This window comes from Hemitrygon akajei, chromosome 6 (genome assembly GCF_048418815.1).
Source record: "Hemitrygon akajei chromosome 6, sHemAka1.3, whole genome shotgun sequence".
Lineage (NCBI taxonomy): Eukaryota > Metazoa > Chordata > Chondrichthyes > Myliobatiformes > Dasyatidae > Hemitrygon > Hemitrygon akajei.
The window spans coordinates 166,088,956-166,111,465 of record NC_133129.1 but is presented as its reverse complement, the minus strand read 5'-3'; the positions used below and the strand labels follow the sequence as shown (position 1 = coordinate 166,111,465).

Genomic DNA, 22,510 nt, shown 5'->3' with positions numbered 1-22,510 from the left:
ATATTATACTGATAATCTTTTTTTTAATGCTATCATGTTTGTAGAAAACAGCTTTTGAAATTCATTACTGGTTGTATGAAAATATTAACTCAGTTATTTTTTGGTGTTAGAACTCAATCTATAATTAATTTCTGTCTTACTGAAAGAGTGTAATTGCCATGTGTAATTTAAATTCAAAGAAGACTAGTTATTATATAGGTTAGATCAAAGGTCAGCCCCATTGCAATCCTTTTGTAGTATTCATAAACAAGAGAAAATCTGCAGATGCTGGAAAGTCAAGCAACGCACACAAAGTGCTGGAGGAACTCAGCAGGCCAGGCTGCATCTTCAGCAAAGACAGTCTGGGAGACCGCTTTGCCCAGCATCTACGCTCCGTCTGCCAGAAAAAGCGGGATCTCCCAATGGCCACCCATTCTAGTTACACTTCCTATTCCAATATGTCCATCCATGGCCTCCTCTACTGTTGTAATGAGGCCACACTCGGATTGGAGGAGCAACACCTTATATTCCGAATAGGTAACCTCCAACCTGATGGCATGAAAATCAATTTCTCGAACTTACGGTAATGGCCACCCTGCTCCTCCTTCACCATTCCCCACCCCCTTTTCCATCTCTCACCTTATCTCCTTTGCCCACCCATTGCGCCGTCTGGTGCTCCTCTCCCCCTTTTGTTTCTTCCATGGTCTTCTGTCCTTCCTATCAGACTCCCCCTTCTCTAGCCCTGTATCTCTTCCACCGAGCAACTTCCCAGCTCTTTACCCCACGGTTTCACCTATCACCTTGTGTTTCTCCCTCCCCTCCCCCAACTTTTAACTCTACTCATCCTTTTTCTCGTCAGTCCTGTTGAAGGGTCTCAGCCCGAAATGTTGACTGTACTCTTTTCCATAGATGCTGCCTGGCCTTGAGTTCCTCCAGCATTTTGTGTCTGCTCCTTTTGTAATATTTCTAATTTAATAAACAGTTTGGTAACTCATTTGTATAATTTTTGACAATCAACAGCACTGTATAGTTCTAAAGAAGGTTACCCTTCTATGAGCATGCTCTTAAATCACAAACTTCTGTCTGTCTTCCCTCAAATTCTTCTATTTGTGTTATGTCTCATTTCTAGCTTTTGCTGAACAATGAGGTACTGTGGGATATTGTACAGTTAGAGCACCTTGGTAGCCTAGTGGTTAACATGAGGCTGTTACGCTGTTACACTGTAAGAAAGTTTGTACATTGTTCCCATGTGTATGTTGGTTTCTTCTAGGTGCTCTGGTTTCTTTCCAAAGACATACTGGTTTGTAGGTTAATTGGCCGGTGTAAATTGTTCTGTCATTAGGCTATGGTTAAATTGGTGGGTTGCTGGGCAGTGCAGCTCGATGGGAAGAGTCTGTTCCGCACTTTTATCTCTAAAATAAAGAAGTTTTCTTGGAAGCCCTTTGAGCTTGCTCACTAAACATTTGGGAATGGACTAGGAATGTGTCTTATTTGTAGGGACACTTTTGGGATGTCGTTTATCAAGTCCTGAGGATATATCAGTCTTCAGTCCCATCTCAGTCCATTTACCCAGAAAGCTCAATTCCACTATTTCTTTTGCACTAGCTCCCATATTTCAATATAAGATGGTTATTTATATCCACCTTCAAGAAGACAGAACTAAGGTTTGTATATATATAATTCATCTGCTTTTACTTTTTTTCCCATTTCTACATTTGTCTTTATTAATCCTTCAAAGTTGAAAGTAACTTTATTGTCAAAGCACATGTCTCACAGGCATTCACAGTAAATAGAAAGAAACACATATGAGTCAATGAAACACAGCACACAACAAAAACAGAGAAACAACCAATGTGAAAAAGACAATTCACTGTGCAAATACAAAAAGATGAATAATAATAATAAATAAATACCTGGCAGAGATCAACATCATTGCAGGCAGTTTTGCTAGAGCTTTTGGGGAGGGCAACTAATTTGAAGGGGGTTGAGAGCCAGAGTGAAAAGGCTGAGGATGAGGCTGTTGGTATATAACTACATGCAGTGTGTAGTGAGGCTGTTGGAAAGGACTGGCAGATGATAGGACAAGTTTGTAGACAGTGGAATGAGTTGCAGTAAAACATGGGGACAGAGTTGAAAAGGGTGACAAATACAGGTGGTGTATTTGAATGCATGCAGTAAAGGGAATAAGGTAGATCTTGTAGCACAGATAGAGATTGGTAAGTATGACATTGTGGGCATCACTGAGTCAAGATTGAAAGATTATAGTTGGAGTTTATCACCCAAGGATACAATTGTAGTAAAAGGTCAGGAAGGTAGGCAGAGGCGGTGGGGTGGCACAGGATTTGGTAAAAAAATATGATTTCATTTGGTAAAAAAATGAAATCATATATTAGAAAGAGGTGACACAGGATTGGAAGATGTAGAAACTTGTATGTAAAGTAAAGTTAAGAAACTGCAAGGATAAAAAGATGTTGATGGGAGTTATATACATGCCTCTGAACAGTAGCTAGGAAGCAGACTACAAATTACAATGGGAGCTAGAAAATGCATGTTGACGTTATGATAGTCAAGGGGAATTTCAGTATGCATGTACATTGGAAAAATCAGGTTTGTACTGGATCCCAAGAGAGGGAATTTATAGAATGCCTACAAAATGGCTTTTTGGAGCAGCTTGTAGTTGAGCCCACTAAGGGAAAGACTATTCTGGATCAGGTGTAGTGTAATGAACTGGCTTTGATTAGGGAACTTAATGGAAAGGAACCCTTAGGAGGCACTGATCATAGTATGGTAGACTTACCCTGCAATTTGAGAGGGAGAAGCTAAAGTCAGATTTATCATTATTACCATAGAGTAAAGAGAATTACAGAAGTATGAGAGAAGAGCTGGCCAAATTTGATCAGAAGGGAAGACTAGCAGGTATGACTATAGAGCAAATATAGAGGGAAGTTAGAGGAATAGGAAGCTTTTAAAAGTCAAGAGAAGGCAAATAAAAAAGCCATAAGGAGGGAAAAGATGAACCAGTAATATCAAAAAGGATGCCAAAAGTTTTTCACTTATACTAAGAGGAAAAGAGAAGTGAGGGTAGATATTGGACCACTAGAAAATAATGCTGGAAAGGTTGTAGTGTGGAGAAGGAAATGGTAAAAGAACTGATTATTTTGCATCCATTTCTCTGGAAGACACTAGCAGTATGCCAGAAGCCGAGAGTGTCGGGACAGAAGTGCTTTAACTAGGGAGAAGGTGCTTGGGAATCTGAAAGGCCTGAAGGTCGATAAGTCACCTGGACCAGATGGCCTGCACCCCAGGGTTCTGAAAGACATAGGTGATGAGATTGTGGAAGCATTCGTAATGACCTTTTGAGAATCAATAGACTCTTGCAAGGTTTGGAGGATTGGAAAATAGCAAATGTCACTGCACTCTTCAAGAAGGGAGGGATGCAGAAGAAAGGAAATTGTAGGCCAGTTTGCCTGACCTCAGTGGTTGGGAAGATGTTGGAGTTGATTGTTAAGGATGAGGTCTCAGTGTACTTGGAGGCACATGATAAAATAGGCCAAAGTAAGCATGGTTATTTAAGGGGAAATCTTGCCTGACAAATCTGTTGGAATTCTTTGAGGAAATAACAAGAGGGCAGACAAAGGACAATCTATGGATGTTGTGTACTTGGATTTTCAGAAGGCCTTATATAAGATACCGCACATGAGGCTGCTTAATGATAAGATTACATGGTATGCATGAATAGAGGATTGGCTGATTGGCAGGAGGCAAAGAGTAGGAATAAAGGGAGCCTTTTTCTGGTTGGCTGCTGTTGACTAGTGGTGTTACACAGTGGTCGATGTTGGGACCATTTCCTTTTATGTTTTATGTCAATGATTTAGATGACAGAATTGATGCCATTGTGGCCAAGTTTGTGGACGATCTGAAGATAGGTGGAGGAGCAGGTAGTGTTGAGGAAGCAGGGACACTGAAGAAGGACTTAGATTACGAGAATGGGCAAAAAGTGGCAGATGGAATATAGTGTTAGGAAGTGTATGGTCATGCATTTTGTTGGAAGGAATAAAAGCGTAGCCTATTTTATAAATGGGTTTAAAATTCAAACATTTGAGGTGCAAAAGAACTTGGGAGTTCTTGTGCAACACGAGTGAATCTGCAGATGCTGGAAATAAATAAAAACACAAAATGCTGGCAGAACTCAGCAGGCCAGACAGCATCTATGGGAGGAGGTAGTGACGACATTTCGGGCTGAAACCCTTCATCAGGAGTTCTTGTACAGGATTTGCAGGTTGAATTAGAGGTGAGGAAGGCAAATGCAATGTTACCATTCATTTCAAGAGTATTAGAATATACAAACAAGGATGTAATGCTGAGGCTTTTTAAGGCACTGCTGAGGCCCTACTTGGAGTATTATGATCAGTTTTGGGCCCTTTATCTAAGAAAGGATGTGCCGATATTGGGAAGGTTCAGAGGATGTTCACAAGAATGATTCTAGAAATGAGAGGGGTAATGTATGAGGTGCATTAGATGGCTCTGACCTACACTTGCTGGAATTTAGAAAAACGAGGGAGAATCTCATTGAAACTTATCGAATGTTGAAAAGTGCAGATATAATGGATGTGGAGAGGATGTTTTCAATGCTGAGGGAGTCTAGGACCAGAGAGGGCACTATCTCAGAATAGAGGGACGTCCATTCAGAATGGAGATGAGGAGGAATTTCTTTAGCCAGAGGGTGGTGAATCTGTGGAATTCATTGTGGCTGTGTATGTCAGATTATTGAGTGTATTTAAGGTGGAGGTTGATAAGCTCTTGATTAGTCAGGGTGTGAAAGGTTATGGGGAGAGGACAGGAGAATGCTGAGAGGGAAAATGGATCAGCCTTGATGAAATGGCAGAGCAGACTCAATGATCTGAATGACCTAATTCTTCTCCTAGCTTTTATGGTCTAAGTAAAAACTAAATATTGAGGACATTAGTTGAAGGGTCCTTGAAGGTTTGTCAATAGCTTGTAGGATCAGTTCATTGTGGGGTGAGTGAAATTGAGTGAAGTTATCCATCCAGTCTTATTCAAGAGCCTGATTGTTAAGGGGTTAATAATCCTTTTCTCTTCACCTATCTTTGAAGTATTTATAATCAATTTTATGCTTTCCTTAAATTTACCACCTTATTCTTATTCTCATTGTTCTCCTTTGCTGAATTCTAGCTATTCTGTGTCTTCAGGTCTTCTCTTTTTTCTGACTACTTGATTTTTTCACCTCTTTGAATCTAATCTTATTCTTAATTTCCTTTGCAAGACCTTTTCTGTGTTATTTTTGTGCCAGATAGAAATAACGATTGTTCTAACCCAACCATGCACTCTTTAAAATCAATATTAAACACTTTAAATGTTAACATTATATTACCACCATTAAGTCTAAGTCCTCCAGTGTATCTTATCCATCTGGTACTTCATTATTTTCATAGTTTCCTTTTATTTACATTCAAACCATAGTTTCACAATTAACTTTATCAATCTCTATATGAGTAAAGAATTCTTCCATGTTAATTATTTTCTTATTACACAATAATGAGTGTAGGATGCCTTGTTCTCTAGTTGGCTCCTCATTTTATTTGGTCCAAAAAAAAGTAACAAATGCACTCCCAGATTTGTCCTATACAATATCATTGTTACTTTGATATAATAAATCTATACATAGCTTAAAGTCACCCATAATTAGTAATTAACATATGTATCTCCAATTTTCTACATAACCTCTACTCTTTAGGGGGTTTTCTGTACAATTATCTACCAATGTTTTCTGCCTATTGATGTTTCTTAATTCCAGATTCTGCATCAGGAATTCCAGAACCAGTATCCTTCCACATTCAACTGCAGCCCCCAAGCCAATTTTTTTTATTAAGTGCAATTGTGAACAATAGCCAGATCAGATCAAGTCAACTAGTTCCCAAGAGAACTCTGATATACCAATCAGATGGTTCACTGCTGCTCAGCGATAGAATACCAAAAAAATCATATGTACAATTAAGAAACTTTAAAAAATAGTAGGAATATTGGAGTCATGATGATCATGATAAAGTCTGCTGGAGAGAGACATTTATACACATGCTGTCCCAAGTATATTCCCTTATGCCTGTTATTTCTAAATTTAAATATTTCTGCATGTTCATTTCTCATACTTGGACATCCCACATCATGATTTCAAAATTTGTCATATCTGTTTACATCTATTTACTCAGTTAATTCCACTAATTTATCATGAGTGCTCCATTTATTGAGATGCAATGGCTTTAAGCTTGTCTATACAGTTGGCCCTCCTTATCCGTGAATTCCGCATACGCGAATTCAACCAACTGCGAGTCACGAAAACCCTGAAGTGCTCTTCCAGCACTTGTTGTTTGAGCATGTACAGACTTTTTTCTTGTCATTATTCCCTAAACAATGCAGTATAACAACTATTTTACATAGCATTACATTGTATTATGTATTATAAGTAATCTCGACATGATTTAAAGTATACGGGAGGATGTGCGTGCGTTATCGTGGAGTGGGATCAAAAAAAAATCGGAAGTTCTCTAACTAATTAAGTCGGAACAGGTGCATCCGGTATCATTTAGCGTCAGTTAGTCAAACGTTTGTCTTGGTATACAGTATATATTTTACCTTTCTATGCATATAAAACACTTAAGACCGTTTGTCTCAGCACTGAGCTCGGGAATGGAAGTTTTCGGGACTCGGGACAGATTGCTCCCGAGTGTGCTGTCCACCGTGCTGGGTTGATGTGGAGGATCAAAAACCCAAAACCCAATAATTAAACCACTGTGTTGTTTAGTAATAATTGTCTTTTATCGGGGCAGAGCCTTTCTCACCTTATCCTTTAAAATTGTTCCGATCGTTGACCAACGTAGCCTAACGCTTTTCCAATAACCGATGGTGTTTCACCTCTTTCTGATCGCTTTACTATTTCCACTTTATTTTCAATCATGAAACAAAAACGCTGCGGATTCAGATCTCTGCAGCCGGGTTCTAATGTTCACTGCACTGAGACAGGTTAAATAAGCTCTGGGGTTCCGTGGGGTCCTAAGGTCCACCACATTGAGTCAGGTTGAGTAAGGGACTTGAGCATCCGCAAATTTTGGTATCTGCGAGGGGTCCCGGAACCAATCCCCCGCGGACAAGGAGGGCTGACTGTATAACATTCTTAGTTAGCATTATTTCACACTGTGGCTGTGTTTGTTTCTCACCCTTGATTTCCATACCATCTGCTTTTGCCTTTTTCTCTTGTTTTTATTAATTTCTTCCTTCTCCATCTCCCCACTCATGTTCTCATTTAAGTTCTCAACAGCTCTACAAAATCCCTTTGTAAGAACATCAGTTCTGGTCATAGCTTGGTGTGATCCATTATGTTTGTACAGGTACCACTTTATCAGAATGAATCCCAGTATCCCAGGAATCTGTATCTCTCCCCCGTGCCATTTTTCAAGTTTATTTTTCGGTTCCTGCGCTCATTAGCACAGTAAACAGGAAGTAATCTTGATATCATCACCTTTGAGATCCTGCTTTTTAAATTTAATTTCAACTCTTTAAATTTGTGTTTATTTATTTATTTGGAGAAACGGTGCAGAACAGGCCCTTCCAGTCCACTGAGCCACACTGCCCAGCAACCCACAGATTTAACCCTTGCCTAATCACAGGGCAATTTACAATGACCAATTAACTTCCTAATTGTTATGTCTTTGGACTGTGGAAGCACCTGGAGGAAACCCATGTGCACGCTTTCTTACAGATTTGAACGCCAAATTCCGATGCTCCAAGCTGTAATAGCATCATGTCACACACTACACTGTCATGACACCCTAACTGTGTGCTAATAGAACCATAGAACATCATAGTTCACTGAAAGCTAGAAGTAACGCTACTTACACTACCGATTCTATGACAGTAGAATCAAATCTACCTATGATGTTGTACTGATATGCAGCACAGCAAATGTCTGTTCGCTTCCCTCTTTGGAATGTGTTGCAGCCACTCGAGACCAGGGACGCAGAGTGTCAACCTAGAATGTCATTTACTGCCACAGAACTGCTATTTAATCCCTTCTCACTGAATCCCCTATCACTTTTTCTTTCTTCTTCCTTCCCTCCTATGGTTCCACCATCTTGGCTGTGGCTCCTTCCCTCAATTATGTTAGAAATATTTATCAGTTTCCAAGGAAGATACTTACAGGGAACCCCTGCAATACACTACACCTGGTTGTTAACCACTTTCAGCCATTCCTTACAATGTGATAACCTCATTAAATATGCTCTCTGTGATGTCCTCAGCATCCTGGATGATTCACATTGAATTCGTTCACAGGTCTCGCTATTCAACACAGTCAATGAAGACCTGTATAATGTGGTCAGCAAATAGTTGCAACATAATATACGTATTTCACACATGGCTGCTAGGGATATCCAAAGAGCAGTATGCGATGTGACAAAACACTTGTGCTGTGAAGTGCACTTAAATTAAGTTCCTTAGTTGCTGTCTAATTTTGAACAATAATTTCACTGAAGACCTTATTTCACTTTAAACATTAATTTCACTAAAGAGCTTATGAATTTCAAGCACTATCCTTGAAAGTCCCTGCATTTACTTTTGCTGAGAAAATCAAAATGGTATACTGAGGTAGAAATATCGAATTGTTCCTTTTCAACTGCTTTCCGTACAGTGCATTACTTTCTGAGCTGTAATCTTGCTGATGGTTTCCGAATCCACCTGCAAATTTACCAAACTGCCAATTGAATTCAACAATTAGCGATTTCTTTCAGGTCAAGTACCTGACGTGTTCATTTTATCTTCTCACAAAACATTCAAAATCAGAAATGAAGATGCTAGACTTTATTCTAATCAGTGTCTCTTGGGGAAAACTAACGGGATAGAAATTCGCATGTTCAATTTATTGTCTCAGATCAAGGAATTAACATATTTGGTACAGTAATTGTCTGAAAAGAGGATGCTGTCCAAGTGGTGTCTGAAAAGAGGATGCTGTCCAAGTTGCATGCCATCTTGGACAATGACTCCCATCCACTCCATAATGTACTGGTTAGGCACAGGAGTACATTCAGCCAGAGACTCATTCCACCGAGATGTAACACTGAGTGTCATAGGAAGTCATTCCTACCTGTGGCCATCAAACTTTACAACTCCTCCCTAGGAGTGTCAGACACCCTGAGCCAATAGGCTGGTCCTGGACTTATTTTCACTTGGCATGATTAACTTATTATTATTTAACTATTTATGGTTTTATATTGCTATATTTCTTCACTATTCTTGGTTGGTGCAGCTGTAACAAAACCCAATTTCCCTCGGTATCAATAAAGTATGTCTGTCTGTCTGTCTGTAATTGTTAGTGTATATTTGAGCCATTTCAGGCCCAACTAGAATGTCCCATTTTTTTAATTGATGATCACAGTGTCTGATCAAGAGAAATGGTATTTCCATAACATTCTGTAGATAAATAGAGTCTATTGGGGCAAAGGAATTATATGGTACATTCTTCTACAATGCATATGGACTTACTGGGGTGTGACAGTACAACATGAAAAGTCTTAAATTTACTGTTTATTTGATTTGTTGGTTTTTCAAATCTATCCGTAGGTTATACATTGCTAAAATTGATATTCATTGTGGTTACCCAACAGTTTTAGAGGTCAGCAATCATCTGAAGTTTCCATTATTAAGCCTTGCTAGTGCAGAAGTATGGGAAAGTACTGTTTTTTTATTTTGCCTATTTGTAATATACCGATGAGTTGGACATCATTGTCAGACAGGACTTTTGTATAATTAGGCTGCATGAAGTTTCCTCTCGTCCTCCTATGCTCTGTCAGAAGATGTAGTTGTGAATTTTGAATATTTAATTCTTTAGTGGTAACTGTTTATTCATATAGCTCATGTGAATATCTTTGATAGTTCCACAGTGTCTTTTTAATTTTTGATGATGAATCTGTCTTCCATTGCCAACACTGTTTCCAGAATTCTTAGTTTTATTATTTTTGCTTAGAAGCTCTTGCTTCAGTAAGATTTAACTTTCAGTAAACATCAGCTCAGATTAAAATCTACAAATTGTACTCACAACAGGAGAAATTAATCAGGTATGTTCCCAGCACTGGTTGCTTAAGGTTGTTATAGCTGGGGTGGTAGTGGGGATAAGCTCCCACTGCCTACCAAGTGCTCCTAATGGCTTGCATCTCAAATAGCCTCTGACAACCAAGTTTAGCTTCTAGCCTTTACATGTGGCTTAGCTTCTGAGCACGATGGAACTGTTTCTACTGACAGGAGAAGGGACAAAGGCGGGTTACCGGTGCTTTAAAATCAGTTGCTTCGGGCTGATGGGATTCAGCAGCCATGTTTGGCAGCTCATCTAGGAGAAGGAACACTCTGATTTCAAACCAATGCTGCGCTGTAGCTATACACACTCATGGGGAAGGTTTCAGGAGTAAACCCAAAGGAAAACACTGAGCTGGAGTCCCTAAGGTAGTCCTACATTGAGTTCATTGTTGACTGGCAACTTCTGCAATGCCATTGGTGCCTAACTGTATCAGTCTCCGCTGTTCCTTGGGATTCATCAGTTGCATGGAGAGGGGGGAGCCTGCTACATGGGCAATAATTTGCTCTGCACAGTGTACTGCCCTGGCCTCTGTATCAGGTAGACAGCTGGGACACAACGTCCATGGTTGACCCAGACAGGCCTAGCACTGCCAGTCAAGATAAACGAGGAAAATATACATTCAGTTGATTCTGACTTGTGGGCATTGTGCTAAGCCTGACTGATGTGGGATTGACAACCAAGTACTCCAACAAAAATTTTATGCTTTGCAGTTGAGCATCTTGCAGAGTGTAGTGGAAAGCCTGTTGGAATCTGTCAGCATAACCTATGTGAATATGTAGGTTCATGGCACTGGGAACCCTAAGCAGTAGCTGCAGATGCCATGCCCACACTGGTATGCATAAGTATGTGCTAAACTTCCAAACTAGCTTGTAACTTTTAGCAAGATAACCAAAAGACAATAAGACCACAAGACATAGGAGCAGAATTTAGCCATTTGGAGCATCAACTCTGCTCGGCCATTTGATCATGTCTGATATCTCCTTCTCAACCCCATTCTCCTGCCTTCTCTCTGTAAACCTTTAATGCCCTTACTAATCAACAACCTATCACCTTCTCTTCAAATAAATAAATGACTTGATCTCCATTGTCTTCTGTGACAATAAATTCCATAGATTCACCACCCTTTGGCTAAAGAAATTCCTCCGTATCTCTGTTCTAAAGGATGTCCTGTTCTGAGACTGAGCCTTCTGGTTCTTAACTCACACTCAGAATCAGAATCAGGTTTGACGTCAAATTTGTTAACTTAGCAGTAGCAGTTCAATGCAATACATAATCTAGCAGAGAGAGAGAAAAATAATAATAATAAATAAAATAAAACATAATAAATAAACAAGTAAATCATTTACATATATTGAATGGATTATTTTTTAAAAATTTGCAAAAACAGAAAAACTGTATATTAAAAAAGTGAGATAGTGTCCAAAGCTTCAAAGTCCATTTAGGAATCGTATGGCAGAGAGGAAGAAGCTGCTCCTGAATCGCTGAGTGTGTGCCTTCAGGCTTTTGTCTCCTACCTGATGGTAACAGTGAGAAAAGTACATGCCCTGGGTGCTGGAGGTCCTTAATAATGGACGCTGCCTTTCTGAGACACCGCTCCCTAAAGATGTCCTGGGTACTTTGTAGGATAGTACTCAAGATGGAGCTGACTAGATTTACAACCTTCTGCAGCTTCTTTCGGTCCTGTGCAGTAGCCCCTCCATACCAGACAGTGATGCAGCCTGTCAGAATGCTCTCCACGGTGCAACTATAGAAGTTTTTGAGCATATTTGTTGATATACCAAATTGCTTCAAACTCCTAATAAAGTATAGCTGCTGTCTTGCCTTCTTTATGACTACATCAATATGCTGGGACCAGGTTAGATCCTCAGAGATCTTGACACCCAGGAAATTGAAGCTGCTCACTCTCTGTACTTCTGATCCCTCTATGAGGATTGGTACTTGTTCCCTTGTCTTACCCTTCCTGAAGTCCACAATCAGCTCTTTCGTCTTACTGACGTTGAGTGCCAGGTTGTTGCTGTGGCACCATTCCACTAGTTGGCTTATCTCACTCCTGTATGCCCTCTTGTCACCACCTGAGATTCTACCAACAATGGTTGTATCGTCAGCAAATTTATAGATGGTGTTTGAGCTATGCCTAGCCACACAGTCATGTGTATACAGAGTAGAGCAGTGGGCTAAGCACACACCCCTGAGGTGCGCCAGTGTTGATCGTCAGCAAAGAGAATATGTTATCACCAATCCGCACAGACTGTGGTCTTACGGTTAGGAAGTTGAGGATCCAATTACAGAGGGAGGTACAGAGGCCAAGGTTCTGCAACTTCTCAATTAGGATTGTGGGAATGATGGTATTAAATGCTGAGCTATAGTCGATGAACAGCACCCTGTGTTGTCTCGGTGGTCTGAAGCTGCGGAGATTGCGTCTGCTGTTGACCTATTGTGATGATAGGCAAATTGCAATGGGTTCGGGTCCTTACTGAAGCAGGGGTTCAGTTTAGTCATAACCAACCTCTCAAAGCATTTTATCACTGTCGATGTGAGTGCTACCGGGTGATAGTCATCAAGGCAGCTCACATTATTCTTCTTTGGCACTGGTATAATTGTTGCCTTTTTAAAGCAAGTGGGAACTTCTGCCCATAGCAGTGAGAGGTTGAAAATGTCCTTGAATACTCCGCTAGTTGGCTGGCACAGGTTTTCAAAGCTGTACCAGGTACTCCATCGGGACCTTCTGCCTTGTGAGGGTTCACTCTCTTTAAAGACAGTCTTAACATTGGCCTCTGAGACAGAGGTCACAGGGTTGTCAGGTGCAGCAGGGATCTTCATAGCTGTAGATGTGGTCTCCCTTTCAAAGCATGCATAGAAGGCATTGAGTTCATCTGGTGGTGAAGCATCACTGCCATTCATACTGTTGGGTTTTGCTTTGTAAGAAGTAATATCTTGCAGTCCCCGCAGAGTTGCCGTGCATCTGATATCACCTCCAACCTCATTCCAAATTTTCCCTTTGCCCTTGAACTAGCCCACTGCAAATCATACCTGGTTTTCTGGTACAGGCCTGGGTTGCTGGCCTTGAATGCCACAAATCTAGCCTTCAGCAGATGATGTACCTCCTGGTTCATCCACGGCTTTTGGTTTAGGAATGTACAATAAGTCTTTGTGGGCACACACACATCCACACAGGTTTTGATGAAGTCAGTAACAACTGCAACATACTCATCCAGATTCAAAGATGAATCCTTGAATACAGTCCAGTCCACCGATTCAAAGCAGTCCTGTAGGCACTCCTGTGCTTCCCTTGTCCAAATCTTCTTGGTCCTCACTACTAGTGCTGCAGTCTTTAGTCTCTGCCTATACTCAGGGAGTAGAAATACAGCTAGGTGATCAGGTTTCCCAAAGTGAGGGCGTGGAATAGCACAGTAGGTGTTCTTGATGGTGGTGTAACAATGGTCCAGTGAAGTGTTTCCTCTGGTATTGCAAGTGATCTGTTGATGGTAGTTGCTTAGTGATTTTTTTCAGACTAGCCTTGTTAAAATGTCCCAAAACGATGGTAAAGGCATTAGAGTGCGCTGGTTTGTGCATATTGATCCCATTGCTCAGATCATCCAAAGCCTGCTTGACAGGTAAGTGAAAGTGGTAAGTGAAAAGGATGGCTCTTAACTGCTAGATATTCCAGGTCTGGTGAGCAGAATTGGAACGGCACTGATGTATTTGTACATCAAGAAGAGTTGATCATGAGGTATACTCCTCCACCTCTGATTTTGAGAGACTCTTATCGACCTATCCTGACGGTCCACTTCCATTTTATCTAGGTCTTTCACTATTGGCTGCACTTCAATGAAGTTCCTCCTAAAAAGAAAACAGTGTGTACACTGCCTGAGCCATCAAACGTGCCTCATACATTAACCCTTTCTTTTCTGGGATCATTCTCATAAACATCCTCAGGACCTTCTCCAATGCCAGCACATCCTTTCTTAGATATATGGCAGAAAACTCCGCAAAATAATCCAGTTGTGGTCTGATCAATGCCTTGTAAAGTCTCAGCCTTTACAATGATACAATGCCTTGTATCATTGATATATATTCTAGTCCCCTTGAAATGAATGCAAACATTGCATCTGCCTTTCTTACTACTGACTCAATCTGCAATTTAACCTTTAGAGAATCCTGCACTAGGACTCCCAAATCTCTTTGCACCTCTGATTGCCTTTATTCTTTCTATCATAATGCATGACCATAAACTTCCTTACATTGTATTCCATCTGCCACTTGTTTTCCTATTCTCTGAACCTGTCCAGGTCCTTCTGCAGACTCCCTGCTTCCTCAACACTATCTGCCCCTCCACCTATCTTTGTATTGTTTGCAAACTTCAACGTTAAAAGTAAATATATTATCAAAGTATGTATATATCACCATATAATACTACACTGAGATTCACTTTCTGTAGGCGTTCACAGTGGAAGAAAGAAATGCAATAGAATTGATGAAAAACTACACAGAAAGACTGATTTAAAAAATGCACAAAAGGGAAACAGCCAATTTTCAAAAACCACAAAGCCATAAACTTCATCCAGATCATTAACATAAAACATGAGAATTTGCGGTCCCAACATTGGCCCCAGCAAAACACGGCTACTCAACAGCAGTCAGCCAGAAAATTACTTTTTCTGTCCTGCCTGTTATTTCCTCAAAGAATTCCAACAGATTTGCCAGAAAAGATTTCCCTTTAAGGAAACCATGCTGACTTTGGTGTATTTTACCATGTGACCCCCACCCCCACCCCAAGCAGCCCAATACTTTATCCTTACAATGATCTCTTAATATTTTGCTAGTCTCTGAAGTCAAGCTAATTGGCTTATAGTTTCAAACATGAGAACATCTGCAGATGCTGGAAATCCAAAGCAAGGCACACAAAATTCGGGAGGAACTCTGCAGGTTAGGCAGCATATATGGAAAAGAATGAACAGTCAAGTTTTTGGGTGAGACCCTTCATCAGGACTGGATAGGAAAGGAGCCTCACCTCCCCCCACCTTTGTATTCCGACTTCTTTCCCCTTTCCAATCTTGATGAAGGGTCTGAGCCCAAAACATTGACTGTTTACTCTTTTCTATAGATGTTGCCTGCCCTGCTGAGTTTCTCCAGCATTGTATGTGTTGTTTTGGCCTTTAATTTGCTGTCTTTTGTTGCCCTCTCTTAAAGAGTGCAGTGACATGAAATTTTCCAGTCCTCCAGAGCAATTCCAGAATCTAGTGATTCTTGAAAGATCATTACTAATGCCTCCACAATCTCATTAGTTACCTCTTTCAAAACCCTGGGGTGCTGTCCATCTGGTCTAGGTGACTTATCTACCTTTCCGCTTCCCAAACTTCTTAGTAATAGCTTGAGAAGCTATTATTCACTTCTACCCACTGACATTATTGAATGTCTGGCAGACTGCTAGTGTCTTTGTGCAGCATCATTTTCCAGTGATCCAATGACCACTTTGGCCTCTCCTTTTTATCTATCTGGGAAAAAAACTTAAGGTTTCCTCTTTTATATATTATTGACTAGATATTCTCTTTTTATATTATTGGCTGGCTTTCGTTTATCTTTTCTTTCCTTATTGCTTTATTAGGTGCCTTATCTTGTTTTTTAAAAGCTTCCCAATCCTCTAGCATCCCACTAATTTTGGTTACCGTATATTCCCGAGTATAAGCCGACCCCCCATTTTCAAGGTTAAAAAAAGTTACTTTTTCATGTTACCTTTGTATAAGCCGACACCTTTTGTAGAGGTTTTTGATTTAACCAGAAATGATCACAAGATCTCACATGCCAGTACTCAGCTGTGCCGGATCCGGACCCCGGAAATTTTGTCAACCAGTACCTGCTAAGAAAACAGGCCTACACATTGTAGAGTGTTATAGGTGAATTCTTAATAAATAAATCAGGGAGAGAAATTTTGGATTAGGTTTCCAATGGAAAAGAATCCTCTGAAATGTAACCCCCGTTAAACCATTTAGCGCCCATCGTAATCTCATTAAAACATAACAAGGGGTGGCGGGATCAGTACGTGTACACAGTATTGAGTTTGCGACCACCATGTACAAAAGATTAAAACAAATGCGATATGATGCTGGCTTCAAGCTGAAGGTTGTTGATTTTGCTAAAGGAATGAATAATTCTGCAATGCTAAGAAGTTTAGTGTAAATGAGAGAGAGTGGAGAAAGGCTGAGGACACGCTGAGGGAAATGCCAAAGGCGAAATGTGCAAACTGCAGGAAAACATGCCAGTGGCCAGAACTGAAAGAAAAAGTTTTAGAGTGGATGAATCACTAGTGATTGTCTGGATACATTGTTACCAGCAAAATGATTTGAGTTCAAGCATTGAAATGGGACGAGAAACACCGTGAGGTCAGCCAAAATTTGAAAGCTTTGCGAAGTTGGTGCACCCGATTTATGAATATACGTGATCTTGTGTTGAGACAAAAAACAAAGGTTGCTCAGAAAATTTCACCGGGGTGTTGTCTACATTCAAGAATGCTACTGGATAGACGAAGCAGGTTGCTTGAAGTGCGTTAAAGAGGTGTGGCGTCGACATCCTGAAGGTGTCAGGAAGGAAAAGTCACTACTTGTCTGGGACATGTTCAAAGCGCACTGGTCAGGTGAGGCAAAAGCAGCATTGACAGTTGAAAATACGGACATTGTAGTCATCCCAGGTGGTTTGATGTCTGTGCTCCAGCCACTAGATGAGAGTTTAAACAAACCAAAGAATTCATGCGTCGACAGTGGAACCAATTTGACTCAAAAACAACCATAAATACGACCTGTCTTCCGTGTATTTCTTTTTCCAAAGTTGGCACCCTCTGGCCCCCTAATTTTAGCACCAAAATTTAGGGCCAAATTCTCGGCTTATACACCGGAATTTACAGTATATTGTATTCTTTCTCTTTTGCTTTTATGCCTCAGTCTCTCTTTAGAATGGCTCTTCTTCTTTGGGATGAACTGATCCCAGAAACTGCAGCCATTTAACTTTGGCCAGTTCCCCTCTCTTGCACCTGTAGTTACCTTTGCTCAACTGTAATACTGATATATTCAATTTTAGCTTCTCCCTCTTAAACTGCAGGATGAATTCTATCAAATTATGTTCAGTGTCCGCTAAGGGTTCCTTTACCTTAAGCTCCCTCATAAAATCTCGTTGTTGTGCAGTGAATCAATCCAGAAATGCTATTTTCCTGGTGGGCTCAACTGTGAGATGGTCCAAGAGGTCATCTCAAAGACATTCTAGAAATTACTTCTCTTACATTCCAACACCAACCTGATTTTCCAAATCTACTTGTATATTGAAATTTCCAATGACCATTTATCACCCATTATAATTTGTACACACATCTTGGCCACTAAAGATCTCATCAGAATCAGGTTTAATATCATGGGATATGTAATGAGATTTGTTAACTTCGCAGCTGCAGATCAATGCAATGCATGATAAATATAGAGAAAGAGTAATTATATATATATATATATATATATATATAGATATATATATATATATATATATATATATAGATATATATATATATATATATATATATATATAAAATAGTTAAGTTAAAATAAGTAGTGCAAAAACACAACTAGAAAAATATAGTGAGGTAGAGTTCTTGGGTTCAATGTCCATTTAGAAATCCTATGGCAGTGTGGAAGAAGCTGTTCCTGAATTTCTATGTTCCTTCAGACTTTTGCACCTCCTTCCTGATGGTAACAATGAGAAGAGAGCATGTCCTGGGTGGTGGGGATCCTTAATGACAGACCAATGCTAGTACCCATGATGGAGCTGACTAATTTTACAACTTTCTGCAACTTACTTCAATCCTGTGCAGTAGCCCAACTGCTCACCCCCTTACCAGATGGTGATGCAGCCAGTCAGAATGCACTTCAAGGTACATCTATAGAAGTTTGTGGGTATTTTAGGTGCCAAATGAAATCTCCTCATACTCCTAATGAAATATACCCTTCTTTATATAGCATCAATATGTTGTGACTAGATTAGGTCCTCCGAGATATTGACACCCAGGAACTCAAAATTGCCCATTCTGTCCACTTCAGATCTCTCTATGCGATTGGTTTATGTTCTCCCATCTTAATCTTTCTGAAGTTCACAATCATCTCTTTGGTCTTAGTGACATTCAGAACAAGGTTGTTGCTGTGACAGCACTCAACTACTGATATATCTCACTCCCGTGTGCCTCTCGTCACGATCTGAGATTCTACCAACAATGGTTGGTATCATCGGCAAGCTTATAAATGGCCTAGCCACACAGTCATGGGTGTAGAGAGAGTAGAGTAGTGGGCTAAGCATACATCCCTGTAGTGCACCAGGATTGATCGTCAGCGAGGTGGAGATGTGGTCTTCTGGCTAGGAAGTTGAGGATCCAGTTGCAGAGGAAGGTACAGAGGCCCAGGTTCTGTGGTTTTGGATCAGGACTGTAGAAATGATGGTGTGAAATGTTGAGTTATAGCAAATAAACAGCATCCTGACATGGGTATTTGTATTGTCCATTTGATCCAAGGCTGCATGGAGAGCCATGCAGACTGCGTCTGCCATGGACCAATTGTGGTGAAAGGCAAATTGCAGTGGGTCCAGGTCCTTACTGAGACAGGAATTGATTCTAGCCATAACCAACCTCTCAATGCATTTTGTCACCATAGAGGTGAGTACTACTGGCTGATAGTTGTTATGGCAGCTCACACTACACCTCTTGGGCACTAGTATAATTGTCCTTTTGAAGTCGGTGCAAACTTCTGATCAAAACAATGAGAGGTTGAAAATGTCTTTGAATACTCAACCCAGTTGGTTGGCACAAGTTTTCATAGCCTTGCCAGGTACTCCACCGGGGCTTGCTCTTTTGCGAGGGTTCACCGTCTTGGAAGATAGTCTGCCATCAGCCTCTGAGACAGAGATTACAGGGTCACTGGGTGTAGAAGAGATCTTTGTAACTGTAGTTTTATTCTCTCTTTCTAAGTGAGCATAAAAGGTGTTCAGCTCATCTGTTAGTGAAGCATTACTACCATTCATGATGTTGGGTTTTGCTTTGTAGGAAATAATGGCCTGCAAACCCTGCCAGAGTTGATGTGTATATGATACTACCTCCAACCTTACTCAAAATTGTTTTTTAGCTCTTGAAATAGCCTTCCACTAGTCACACCTGGTTTCCTTGTACCAACCTGGGTCACCAGACTTAAATGCCACAGATCTAGCCCTCAGCAGATGACGTACCTCCTAGTTCATTCATGGCTTTTGGTTTGGGAATATACATTAAGTTTTTGTAGACACTTACTCATCCTCACAGATTTTAATGTAGTTGGTGACAACTGTGGCATACTTATCCAGACTCGAAGATGAATCCGTGAAATCAGTCCGGTCCACCAATTCAAAGCAGTTCTATAACTGCTCTTGTGCCTCCCTTGACCATACTTCTTCATCCTCACTACTGGTACTGCAGTCTTCAATCTCTGCCTAGAGTCAGAGAATAGAAGTACAGCAAGGTGATTAGACTTTACAAAGAGTGTTTTTACAAGGTAGGTGCTCTTGATTTTAGTGTAACAGTTGCCTAGTATTCTGTTTCCTCCGGTACTACAATTAATTTGTTGGTAATAATTATTTAGCGACTTTCTCAATCTGGCCTGCTTAAAATCCTCTCAAATGATGAGAAAAGCATCAGGATGTGTTGTTTCATGCATGCTGATTACATTGCTCAGTTCGTCTAGAGCCTATTTGACATTGACCTGAGGTGAGATGTACATTGCTACTAAAATGATCACTGAAATCTCCTGCAGCAGGTAAAATCAAGGACTTTTTATCCTTGAAGTATCTTAACACTACCCACAAAGAATCTTATTTTCTAATCTTTTTCACTTCTTTCTAAGGATTTGATTTCACTTTTTACCAACAAAGTCACCACATTCCCTCTGCTTACCTGCCTGCCCTTTTGATATGATGTACATCTTTGGATATTGCGCTCCCAAGTGTGATCTTCTTTCAATCAAGACAGGGATCACAAAATCATGGTGCCATAACTGCATGAAAGATCATCTACCGTATTTTGTATCCTGTGTTCATTCAAATATGACACCTTCAGCCGTGCATTCACTACCCATCTTTTCAATTTTATCTCGTTTTGCCTGAAGTTAAATTCTTATTCCTTTCTGAATGTTTTGTCTTATTCTTTATTCTGGAAACCTCAGTAACCTCTCTTGCATTCTCTTTCCTTACTTTTCAAAGCTGTTGAACCCACCCCTCCCTAGCCATAGCTTTAGTTATGCAATTCACTGGAACCCTGGTCCCAACATGGTTCAGATGGAGCCCTCCCATAAGAACAGCTCCTACCTTAAACCAATAAATTGGACTGGTCAAAGAACACGGAGGCTGTCTACAAGAAGGGTCAGAGCCGTGTCTATTTCCTGAGGAGACTGAGGTTCTTTAACATCTGCCGGACAATGCTGAGGATGTTCTACGAGGCTGTGGTGGCCAGTGCTATCATGTTTGCTGTTGTGTGCTGGAGCAGCAGGTTGAGGGTAGCAGACACCAACAGAATCAACAAACTCATTCGAAAGGCCAGTGATGTTGTGGGGGTGGAACTGGACTCTGTTGTGGTGTGGTGGAACTGGACTCTGTTGTGGTGTCTGAAAAGAGGATGCTGTCCAAGTTGCATGCCATCTTGGACAATGACTCCCATCCACTCCATAATGTACTGGTTTGACACAGGAGTACATTCAGCCAGAGACTCATTCCACCAAGATGTAACACTGAGCGTCATAGGAGGTCATTCCTACCTGTGGCCATCAAACTTTACAACCCCTCCCTAGGGGTGTCGGACACCCTGAGCCAATAGGCTGGTCCTGGACTTATTTCCACTTGGCATGACTAACTTATTATTTAATTATTTATGGGTTTATATTGCTATATTTCTTCACTATTCTTGGTTGGTGCGGCTGTAACGAAACCCCGTTTCCCTCGGGATAAATAAAGTCTGTCTCTCTGTCTGTCTGTCTTTCCCAATATTCAAATGAAAAGAAACTCATTTCTTCCACACCAATCTTTGAGCCACACTTTAGCTCTGATCTTATTGACCGTGTGCCAATTTGCACATGGCTCAGGTAACAATCCAGAGATTATTAACTTTTTTTCTGCAATTTAATTTAGCCTCACCCTCTCAAATTCCCCCATCAAAACCTCTTTCTTTGTTCTTGCTACGTTTCTACACATGGACCACAACAACTGGATCTTTCTCCTGCCATTCCAGGTCAGATGAGATATATTCGAACCCGGGCACCAGGCAGTCAGCAGAGCCTTGAGGTCTCTGATTCTTGTGACAGAGGATTGTTCTGAATGTACTGTTCCCAGTTACAACTACATTTCTTCTCTCACCCTCCTGCTGAATGGCTCCCTGAGCCATTTTAGTTGAGCTTCTCCAACTGCTTAGTAAGATTTCAAACTGATATTGGTGGCTTTGAAAACACCCTTAAAATAAATAATGAAATAGCAAGTCTTATGTGTGAGAGTCTTTTACTGTTTAAAAGGTACAAGAGATAATTTCTGGTAGATTCTAAACATAATGTTATTCCAACATTGGATCTGTGCAAATATACTTATACTCATTGTAAACTTTTTCATCAACACACACAAAATGCTGGAGGAACTCAGCAGGCCAGGCAGCATCTACGGAAAAAAGTACAGCCGACACCCAACACGTCGACTGTACCTTTTTCCATAGAAGATGCCTGGCCTGTTGAGTTTCTCCAGCATTTTGTGTGTGTTGCTCGCATTTCTAACATTTGCAGATTTTCTCTTGTTTGTAAACTTGTTCATGTCTGTTGCTCTTTAATTTTTCTATAAAACATTATTACCATTAAAGTCAATAATGGGTAGATACAGGTCAAGCAGATTTTAGAAATTAAAGGGAGAAGTCAAGGCCAGAGAAGACTATCAGTTTAGATGGTATTATTAGACATAGAAGCAGTGAGTTTAATCTTTAAAAGCTGCTGCGCAAATATCATTAAACAAACAGTAATATTAACATATTTTGTCAAAGCCTTGAATGTAAAAATATTTCACAGGAATATAATCAAACAGAATTTGATGTTGAACCACAAGGAGATATTAGGATGAATGAACATTTGGACATGTAGATACATTTTATGGAGATATCTTGAATGAGAAGGGGAAATGGAAAAGTAGAGTTATTTAGGGAGGCTATTCCAGAATTAGAAGACTAACTGATGACAGTACATCTTCATTTTCTGCCTCCTTCTCCAAAGTTGCTGAAGCAATTACATTTAGTAGTGATGAAAAGGCCAAGTGTGTGGAAGTCTGCTTCACCTTCCAGTATAGCAGCAACTGAATAGAATTTAATAGTGATGA

General features: G+C 40.4%; 1 protein-coding gene across 7 annotated transcripts in view; it reads left to right on the top strand.

Annotated features, from left to right (window-relative positions):
* LOC140729669 (potassium voltage-gated channel subfamily A member 4-like) overlaps positions 1-22,510 on the top strand; it is a 254,785-nt gene that overhangs the window by 3,874 nt on the left and 228,401 nt on the right. The gene's annotated exons all lie outside the window — the stretch shown is intronic.